Here is a 10,502-nt window from a genome sequence, read left to right on the forward strand (position 1 = left end):
GCCAATGTGTGTGAGATCTCTGTAGTGCTGTCCATAGGATAGCCGTGCTGCTGCCACTGTGTAATTTCATATTGATATCTGCCTTTAAAAACAATCTGAATCTATGGTCACATACTGATGTCGGAACTGAGTGGGGCTCATATTAGATTGACCAACTCTTCAACTGCTGCAAACCAAAGAGGGCTAGATTTTCAAACTGTCATTATCACAAGGGTGCTTTTGGTGCCACATTCACTATTCAGAATAACAATTAGGTTTTCTGTTAGTGCAGAATTTCTCTCTATTACTTTAAATAATAGTGTGCTGTGTGTATGTGCATGTGGTTTGTTTCTATTTATTTCTGTTCCTCAATGGCTTTGAAATTGTTGTTGTATAGTATCAAAGGGAAAGTAATGTCCCCACAAGGACATTGTTGCTGGTTTTCCTCTGAGACCAGTGCCGAACTTTACCAGTTCATTGTAGGCCTGATACATTATAGTTAAGTTTCACTTCTGCCAGCTGGTACAACATGGAAATTTGAGTATTGATGAAAATAAGTTTTTTTATTTAAGTCTTTAATATTGTACTTAGCAGGACACTCTCAAGAATACCAATGGATAGCGAGAAAGCATTTAATCTGTCTGAGTAATGCATGCTGATTGGTAAAGGCATGGAGAATGGACCAGGTGATGATTGGCCGTTAACTGCCAATGCTTGTTGTGATTCGACTAAATTGGTGATGGCCATTCTCTGATTCGTTTGGCAAGGCAATACCTTGACCACTCAGGCAATCTGCCAATTGAAAATTTAACAAAGTTTAGCTGTTAACTGTCCATTACCATCTGACCAGTCCATTTCCATTGGGGACATCTCGATCAATCATTGTGCACTTTCCAAAGCATCAGAATTCGTTCCTTGTTCAGTGTAAAATGTTGTTTCCCTTTATATCAAAAGCCTTGCAGCTATCCTGATGAATGCAAGACAAAAAAAAGAGCATGTCCTATTTAACAGCAATACCAAATTTCTGTATTTGCAAACAACCGTTTGAATTTGGGAACCTTTTGTTAATGGAGTATCCAACATCCAGCTGATATGATTAAAATGGAATCTAGTTTTCGAATTTGAAATGATTTAACCCCCTGACAAGCCCACTTTGTTCATGCAGATCCTCTTTGAATATTGTATCAGTCTGGCTGTTGAAAGACAGCTTTGGAAAGTTGTTTATTTCTGTCAATTTCTATTTAATGAATTGGTGAACGGTGGAAAATGCATTCTATTGAATTTACAAAACTAAGATATCTTGTGAAATCAGGAGATGTGCACAGCGCAAATAAAAATCCCATTTAATGCTGGCCTGGACAAGACTGGTAAACTTAAACTTGTGCTTATAGTGAAAGGAGAAAGTGAGGACTGCAGATGCTGGAGATCAGAGCTGAAAATGTGTTGCTGGAAGAGCGCAGCAGGTCAGCATGAGCCCTTCTTCAGGAAATAAAGAAGGGCTCATGCCCGAAACGTCGATTCTCCTACTCCTTGGATGCTGCCTGACCTGCTGCACTTTTCCAGCAACACATTTTCAGCTTATGGAGAAAGGACTGAGATCTTAACTAGCTCATTATCATCTAATGTATTGAATTTAAACTTATGTCTGTCTGTAAGATCTTCAAGGCCTTGATCCACGCTGTCTCTTGTACCCCTTTTATACACACTCTGTTCTTTGGTTCTCTGATTGCTTTATATCTTTTTGTCCATGAGTATGGTCAAGCCCCTGAATTAGATGTACTTTACTGATAAACGTCCTTAGATGCCCTCTGGTACTCATTCTCTCTTTGAAAGCTTGCTTAAAAGCCGGTTTCATGTTCCTGGTCATTGGTCCTAACTCTTCTCTGTGCACGGTGCACGGTGGCACAGTGGTTAGCACTGCTGCCTCGCAGCGCCAGAGACCCGGGTTCAATTCCCGCCTCAGGCAACTGACTGTGTGGAGTTTGCACATTCTCCCTGTGTCTGCGTGAGTTTCCTCCGGGTGCTCCGGTTTCCTCCCACAGTCCAAAGATGTGCAGATCAGGTGAATTGGCCATGCTAAATTGCCCGTAGTGTTAGGTAAGGTGTAAATGTAGGGGTATGGGTGGGTTGAGCTTCGACGGGTCGGTGTGGACTTGTTGGGCCGAAGGGCCTGTTTCCACACTGTAAAGTAATCTAATCTAAAAAAAACCTTCTCCTGTTTGGCATTCGGTGCATCCTTTTCCAGTTTGGAAGGTCGAACTCGAATGCTGAATATAGGGTTAAAACAGGATTTTTGGCAGTGTGGAGGAACAAAGGGATCTGGGTGTGCAAGTACATGGATACCTCAAAGTTGCCACCCAAGTGGATAGGGTTGTTAAGAAAGCATATGGTGTTTAGGCTTTCATTTATGGGGGAATCGAGTTTGAGAATAGTGAGGTTTTTCTACAGCTCTACAAGTCCCTGGTGAAACCACACCTGGAATATTGTGTCCAGTTCTGGTCGCCCTGCTAGATATAGAGGCTTTGGAGAGGGTGCAAAGAAGGTTTACCAGGATGCTGCCTGGACTGGAGGGCTTGCCTTATGAAGAAAGCTTGAATAAGCTCAGACTTTTCTCTCTAAAGAGAAGGGGGAAGAGAGGAGGGCCTGATTGAGGTATACAAAATAATGAGAGGAATAAATAAAGTCAATAGCTAGAGAATTTTCCACAGGGCAGGATTGACTGGTATGAGGAGGTCATAATTTTAAGATATTAGGAGAAAGGTATAGCGGAGACGTTAGAGGTAGGTTCTTTACACAGAGAGTTGTGAATGCATGGAATGCATTGCCAGAGGTGGTGGTGGAAACAGAGTTATTAGGGACATTTAAGCGAATGCTGGACATGCACATGTTTAGCAGTGAGTTGAGGAGTGTGTAGGTTGTTATTATATTTTACATTAGGGTTAAACCTCGGCACACCGTTGTGGGCCAGAGGGCCTGTTCTGTGCTGTACTTTTCTATGTTCTATGTTAAAGCATCTCATAAATGTGAGTATTAATGTCCACTTTGGCAGATTTAATTGATTCTAATTGGAATGTATCTGCCAAAGCTTTAGCAAAACTGAATCAGCAAACAGCTTCAAACTGTGCACATGTCTGACACAAAATATTGCTGCTGCTCATTAACTTTTCAAATGCACTGTTCCATTCCAAATAGCAGACCACCCGTTCCCAATCATAGAAATTTGTTTCTGATGGATGGAAGTGGCTGTTCCTGTACTTCTGCTAGTTTTTGTGAACTCATTTCAAGTTACATTTTAGAATTTGACAGTCAGGTCAAGACTGTTTGTGTTAAGCTTTATCAATGTTGACCAGTTTGCCAGCTCTTCATGTTCTTGAATATTGGAATGGGACTGAGTTCTATCAGCCCTCTCGGGAAGGTTGCAAGGTCATTAGGTGGATAATAGGGTGGAAGATGATAAGGGAAGGAAGGAGTTTCAGTGGCTCTCATATTTCCACCTCCGTAGTATTTTATTGATCCCAAATTAGGGAAAGGATTGCCACTCAGGTGGTCAATGTAGAGTCTGTTCCAGCCAATGCTGGCAGTTTGTTAGCAGTAGGTGGGTCCTCCATTGTGTGGGAGACCACCTCCTGCTTCCTAGAGACACGCCTGCAGGATGTCCCTCCTAATGAAGTACCTTATGGCTCATAACAGGGTATCCCATCTGCATACTGGAACAGTCTCCTGTTCATGGTGGCGATCATTACGGTAACTGGAAATCAGAGTAAGTGAGTGAAAGAAGCCGTGAGGGCTAGACAGTTCACAACATTCCCAGGACCAGGTTAGCAGGTCCTACTGAGACCATTAATAAGTCATTAGGATCCCCCAATTGGAGCATGGACACTGGGTTACTCCTACTCCTAGTAAGAGTACTATGATTACTGCTGTTTCAGTGCTATCAAGCAAATAGTGAAGTGTGGCCATGTGATAAAATCATTTACATTCAGTGCTGGATACTTGAGACTTTTTGTGAGAAACTTTATAATTCTTCTTGATGTTCTTAATACACTTTTTGTTTCATACAATGGTGGTTTTCTACACAGGATTATAGAGGAAAAACAGACCATTTGGCACAATCAGTCCATGCCAGCGCTTATGTTCCACTCAAGGTGTTTCACATCTTTCCTCATCTAAATGGCCCATTGTAATTCTCTATTCCCATCCCTTCCATGTGCTCGCTTGGTTTCCTTGAAATACATCGACACTATTGATTTCAACTATTCCGTCTGGTCACATATTCCGCCTCCCCGCTCCTGCCCCCCCCCCCCCCCCCCCCACCCAGTTCTCATCATTCTTCCAGTGAAGAGGTTTCTTCTGAATTCCCTTTTGGATTTTTTGAGGTATCGTTTTGTATTGACAGCCTCTAGTTATGTTCTTTCCCATAGTGAAATGTTTTCTCTGTACCTTCTCTTTTCAAAACATTTCATAATTTTAGAACAGTCATCCCTTGTTTTCAAGAGAGAATTGAACAGCACAACAATTCTTCTTTGATATGCACAGCCAGAAACTTGTGTAGCATTTTTATAAATCTTCTCTTCACTCTCTCTCATGCATTCTATAATATGTCAACTCGAACTGCTAGCAATACTCTTAATTATAGTCAACCAAATTTTTATAGGGACCCTACTTTCAAATCTATCCCTTTAGAGATAAAGCTTAGAGCTTTGTTTGCATTTTTATGGCCTTTGGAACTTGTGGTGAAATTGTTAGTGACTGATGTAATTGTCTGAAATCCCTTTGTTTGTCTCCCTCACTTAGACGTGCATCTTTGAATAAATGACCTGCACATTATTCCGACCAAGATGTAACACCTTACGTTTATCTGTGTGGATCTTCATTTGCTAATTATTTGAACATACCGTAAATTAATTAATGATCTCTTGCAACTTCTTGTAGTCCTCAAAATTGGCTACATTTCAACATTCCTTTCCAATTTGGTGTCATTGAATTGCTAATGTTTTTGTCGTAATTAGATACAATATTTAATTTGCAGTTTTACTTTATTTTGTTTTAATTTTTAGAGAGGTGCAGTAATCCACACGTTAACTATAAGAACTAAATGTAGAATGACAGATAGATGAAAATTATTACAAATACTGGACTAATTAATAGACTCTATTAACTGCAAGGTCAAAACAGGGAATTATTTTTTACACGAATGATATGGTGAGATTATCCGTACTGCAATCACTTTTTGTCCATTTTTTTTTGTTGCAGTTTATTTCCCCAGGTCTTTTTGTGCTACTGGTATGAAATTGAAAAGGCACCAATCCTCCATTTTAAACTAAGTGATAATAAAAAAAACAGCATTTATATAAAATGTAACATGATTTATGTATCCCTCTAGGCTTATACATATTCACAGCCATGTAGAGTTATATAGGGAGAGGCTGAATAGGCTGGGGCTGATTTCTCTGGAGCGTTGGAGGCTGAGGCGTGACTTTATAAAGATTTATAAAATCATCAGAGCATGGATACAGTGAATAGACAAGGTCTTTTCCCTGGGGTGGGTGGAGTCTCATCTAAACCTATACTCGTGAGTATAGGTTTAGAGTGAGAGGGGAAAAAGTTGAAAGTACCTAAGGAGTAACTTTTGCAGAGGATGGTGTGTATGGAATGAACTGCCAGAGGAAGCGGTGGAGGCTGGTGCAATTTCAACATTTAAAAGGCATCTTAGTGTGTATACGAATAGGAAGGGTTTAGAGGGATATGGGCCAAGTACTGGCAAATGGGATAAGATTAGTTTAGGATATCTGGTCAGCATGGGCAAGTGAGACTGAAAGATCTGTTTCCAAGTTGAACATCTCAATGACTCTATGATCTACCCCTTTGCTCTTAATGTACCAGTTGAATCTCTTTGGATTATCTTTAACATTATCTCCCAAGACTACCTCATTTTCCTTTCTTGCCCTCCTCATTTCCCTCTTTAGAATATCCCTGCACCTCTTGTACTCTTCGAGATTCACTTGAACTCATTTATCTATATCTGATATATGATTCATTCTTAATCTGAACCAGAGCCTCAATATCTTTATTCCTCCAGTGTTCCCTCCTCTTACCAGCCTTATCTTCACACTAACAGGAACATCACGCCTCCGAACTGGCATTATCTCACTTCTGAAAGCCTCACTCTTGCCGGCCGTTCCTTGAGCTGCAAACAGTCTACTCCAATCAACCCTTGAAAGTTTTTGTCTCATACTATCAAAAGTTGCCATAGTCCAATTAAGAACTTTAACATATGTAATGCCAATCCTTTCCGTAGATATTTTACAACTAATCGAATTATGACCCCGGCCCCAAAAAGCTCCCCTACTAACCATTCAGTCACTTGCCCTGCCTTATATCACAAGAGTAGGTCAGGTTTGCTGCTTCTGTGATAATTACATCTGCATATTAATGAAGAAAATTGACTTTAGCACTTACCAAATTCCTCACCATCCAAGCTCTTAAGACTATGGCTGTCCCACTTTGTTTGGAAGGTTAAAATTTGCGACTATTGCAATCCTACTATTCTTACGTATAAATAAGATCTCTCAACATATTTGTTACTCAATTTCACTCTGACTACTGGGGGGACTATTACAATTGCATCAAAGTAATCATGCTTTTCTTATTTATGAGTTCCATCCACATAGCTTCACTGGACCATCCCTCAGAAATCCCTTGTGTTAGAATAGCAGTAATGTTTCACCACAAGAAAAATTGACTCCAATCTCCTTCTAGCTCTTCCTACTTCTGCAGTACCTTTGATGATGGGAGGGGCTTTGAACATAAATTATTCAATTTACTGGTGATGGTTAGTAGCTGAAAATAAAGATACTATGGGTGACTTATGAGGGGCATGGATAGGGTAAATAGACAAATTCTTTTCCCTGGGGTCGGAGAGTCCAGAACCAGACAGCATAGGGATAGGGTGAGAGGGGAAAGATATAAAAGAGACCTACTGGGCAACTTTTTCACAGGGTGGTACGTGAATGGAATGAGTTGCCAGAGGAAGTGGTGGAGGCTGGTACAATTGCAACATTTAAGAGGCATTTGGATGGATATTTGAATAGGAAGAGTTTGGAGGAATATGGGCCAGGTGCTCTTGGTGGGACTAGATTGGATTGGGATATCTGGTCAGCATGGATGGGTAGGACCAAAGGGGCCTGCTTCCATGCTGTACATCTCTATGACTCTATGAATGTGATTACACTGAAGGCAGCATTGATGAGATTTGCCAGGATTTTGCCTGGGTTGGAGTGTTTTAGTTATGAAACTAGATTAGATAGATGGGGGTCTTCCTTGGAGCAGAAGAGAATTAGGGAGAAGATTATCATGATGTCTGGAATTATTTAAGGCACAGACAGGATAAACTGTACAAATCCTTTCCCTTTGATGGAGAGATCAATGCCTCAGGAGCACAGGGTGAAGGTAAGGCCAGGAGGTTTAGAGCGGATCTCGGGGGAAAACAAAATCAAAAAGAGGGTGGTGTGAGTCTGGAGCTCAGTGCCTATAAGTCATGTAGAGACTGAGCCCCTCATACCTCATAATAAGTATGAATAATTTAGATGCATCCTTGCAAAGGCAAGTCACACAAAGCAATGGATCAAGTGCTGGCACATGAGATTGGAATAGTTAGGTGGCTGTTATTGATATGTGTGGACTGGATGGACCAAAGGGCCTTTTTCCTGTGCTGTATAAGGTGATTCTGTGAAAACTGTTATAAATAATACCTTATTCATGTTAATCATAGATGCTCTGTTTATCTCAGTTCCCACAACACATACCTGGACACGGCATTTCTTTGCTCTTGTGTGTCTCGCTGTGTTGAACCTCACAGGAGATTTTGCTGGGGCAATGTACCGCTGACCCAGGCAGGGTTAACTAGCTGCTCTGGGTGTAGGTTCCCTTCTTGTTTCTCACTGATGGATAAGTCTTCAATCCAGTCGTGATTAGCTCCCCACCTTTCTTCCAGGTTACCTTGCTGACGTCAGGGGAATAGTCCATCGCCAAACGACCAAAGATCACAGAACCGGTGTTGTACTCCTGACAGGAGGAGACCAGGCCATAAAGCGTGGGGGGAGACGGTGTCTCTACAATGGAATGACCAATTGAGCATGTTAGTTTCTGTTCATTTGACCTTATCAGTTACCCAAATGTATCCTCAGCTGTAAACGTTTGCCAGTATGCTCCCGCTGAAGTCTACAGCATAACTGGGGTTTATGTTTGTTTCCTACCAGTTGCTGATCATGATCATTGGTTCCCTCTTTAGATACATGCCTCGACCTTGACCATTACCACATAATTTAGGAAGAAGAACATCCTGATCCCACCCCAGTAACTGTTTGAAGATCTCACCAACTGACACTTTCACTGGATTGCAAGTGAAGAGCAGAGAAGTTTCACAAAATACAAACCAAGGAAATGCAAATTCTTTGAAATTCTACAGTGTGTGCAAACAGGCCATTTGGCCCAATAAGTCCATACCCACCCTACGAAAAGTAACGCATCCAGACCCATTTCCCTTCCCTCTTACTCTACATTTAACCCTGTCTAATGCTTCTAACCTCCCAATCCCTGAACACAACATTTGCAATTCCCCCAGCTTGCACATCTTTGGAGTGTGGGAGGAAACACACACAGACATGGGGAGAAAGTGCTAACTCCACACAGACAGTCACCCGCGGCTGGAATGGAACCCGAGTCCCTAGCACTGTGAGGCAGCGGCGCTAACCACGGAACCAGCGTGCTGCCCCACGAGGTGCCGTGCTGCTGGAAATACCCAACAGCTGGCAGTACCCCCGGACAGAAATCAGAGTGAATCATAGAACATAGAACATTACAACGCAGTACAGACCCTTCTGCCCTCGATGTTGCACTGCCCTGTCATACTAATCTGAAGCTCATCCCACCTACACTATTCCATGTACATCCATTTGCCTGTCCAATGACGACTTAAATGTACTTAAACTTGGCGAATCTACTACCGTTGCTGGCAAAGCTACCCTTACTACTCAATGAGTAAAGAAACTACCTCTGACATCTGTCTTATACTTATCTCTCCTCACCTTTAAGTTGTGTCCCCTCGTGTTTGCCATCCCCATACTTGGAAATCAGGTCCAGTGAGCCTTCCTCACTTATCAATGCAAGGCAGAATGTTCTCTCTGGGAGGAAGGTCACTGCAGCAGCAGCAGAGGCAGGGGCTGAGCACTGGGACTGGGAGGATGGGAGGCCGTTTCAGAATGTAGGTTGCCTTATCGTGTACGTTCTCAGAGTTCAGTGTTTGGAGTCCTTGTTTTTTCAACCTGTGCTTTGGTCTATATTGCAAAATTACAGAAAAATATTAATAGCAATTTAAGGTAAAATGTTAGGATATTGGAAGAACAGCTAAGAGCTTCAAAGCTTGACAGACGGCTTGTGGGAAAGGACATGGAAAGCAGCAGGGTTTCCAGAACTTCTAATCTCTGCCTTCCCTGATCGAAATCAACCTGTGATTTATAATTGTTGAGGATTGTTATTCATTAATATCGGTGTGTCAGATAGATCTCAGTCTCAGGGAGATGTGACGTGCTTCTTTGTTTTGTGATGAACTCAGGGGAACATACAATAGTAAGGGGGTAAACCCAAAGGGGTGCAGGAGCAGAGGATCCCCCGCGTGTATGTGCACAAATCAGGGAATGTACCATGATACATGGACAGAAGAGCAAATAAACCCTACTTCATCACCCTACCCTGTAGAGAACAAACACAGAGCAATTATATTAAACTGAAATAAAACAGTCTCTTGTCTCACCTGGAATGTTGCATCCAGTTTCAGGTGCCACGTTTTTGAAAAAATGCAAAATTATGAGATTAGGTGCGTGACTGATTCACAACACTATTCCCGGGATGATACACCTCACCAACTCTGAGAAATTGAGAATGTTCTCCTCTGCTGATAATTTCCAGACTCTGTGAACAGTTGCTATGATTGGTTCTCAATTCCATCTTGCGTCATATAGATCTCAATGGCTGAATATTTCAGGTACTCATGAGCTCTGCCTTGCCTGATCAACATCGACTTCTGATTTATTATTTTTGAGAATTACTGTTCAGTAATATCTCTGTATCAGATAGATCTTAGTCTCATTCCCTGGGATTTGACAGGTGTGGTGTGTCAAATAGATCCCGGGATTTGTGCTCCATGAGATTGATGTGTGAGAAAAACTCCAGTTCTGAGAATCCGCCCTTGGATTGTGCACGTGTTGTGTCTGAATACCTGACTGAACGTTGACATTTTTGGCTGATTAATGTTTCGTTGGGCGCTTTAGGTGGCGATTTCTGCATTACTAACCCAGGCTGTCCCGACATTGAGAGTACTTTTAGTTTAGACAGTGTAGAGTAAACTTTCAAACTCCGTTGTCTGCCTTTTTTCGGCTTCTGGTGGAGCCTATAAAATTATCATGAGGTGACCCGAGGCCGTGACCCTTGGTGCATAAGCGGAAATGTTCTCTAATCATTCTGCC

General features: G+C 41.9%; 1 long non-coding RNA gene across 1 annotated transcript; it reads right to left on the reverse strand.

The window, feature by feature from the left end:
• Nucleotides 1-583: 583 nt before the first annotated feature.
• Nucleotides 584-10,327, reverse strand: LOC148134597 (uncharacterized). Its single transcript, XR_015755796.1, has 3 exons — nt 9,066-10,327; nt 7,785-8,090; nt 584-946 (listed from the first exon to the last, which is right to left on the reverse strand). It is a non-coding gene; the product is annotated as an uncharacterized LOC148134597 (long non-coding RNA).
• Nucleotides 10,328-10,502: the final 175 nt, after the last annotated feature.

Source organism: Chiloscyllium plagiosum, unplaced genomic scaffold (genome assembly GCF_037043375.1).
Source record: "Chiloscyllium plagiosum isolate Xiang-an unplaced genomic scaffold, Cpla_swu_hap1 HiC_scaffold_53Y, whole genome shotgun sequence".
Lineage (NCBI taxonomy): Eukaryota > Metazoa > Chordata > Chondrichthyes > Orectolobiformes > Hemiscylliidae > Chiloscyllium > Chiloscyllium plagiosum.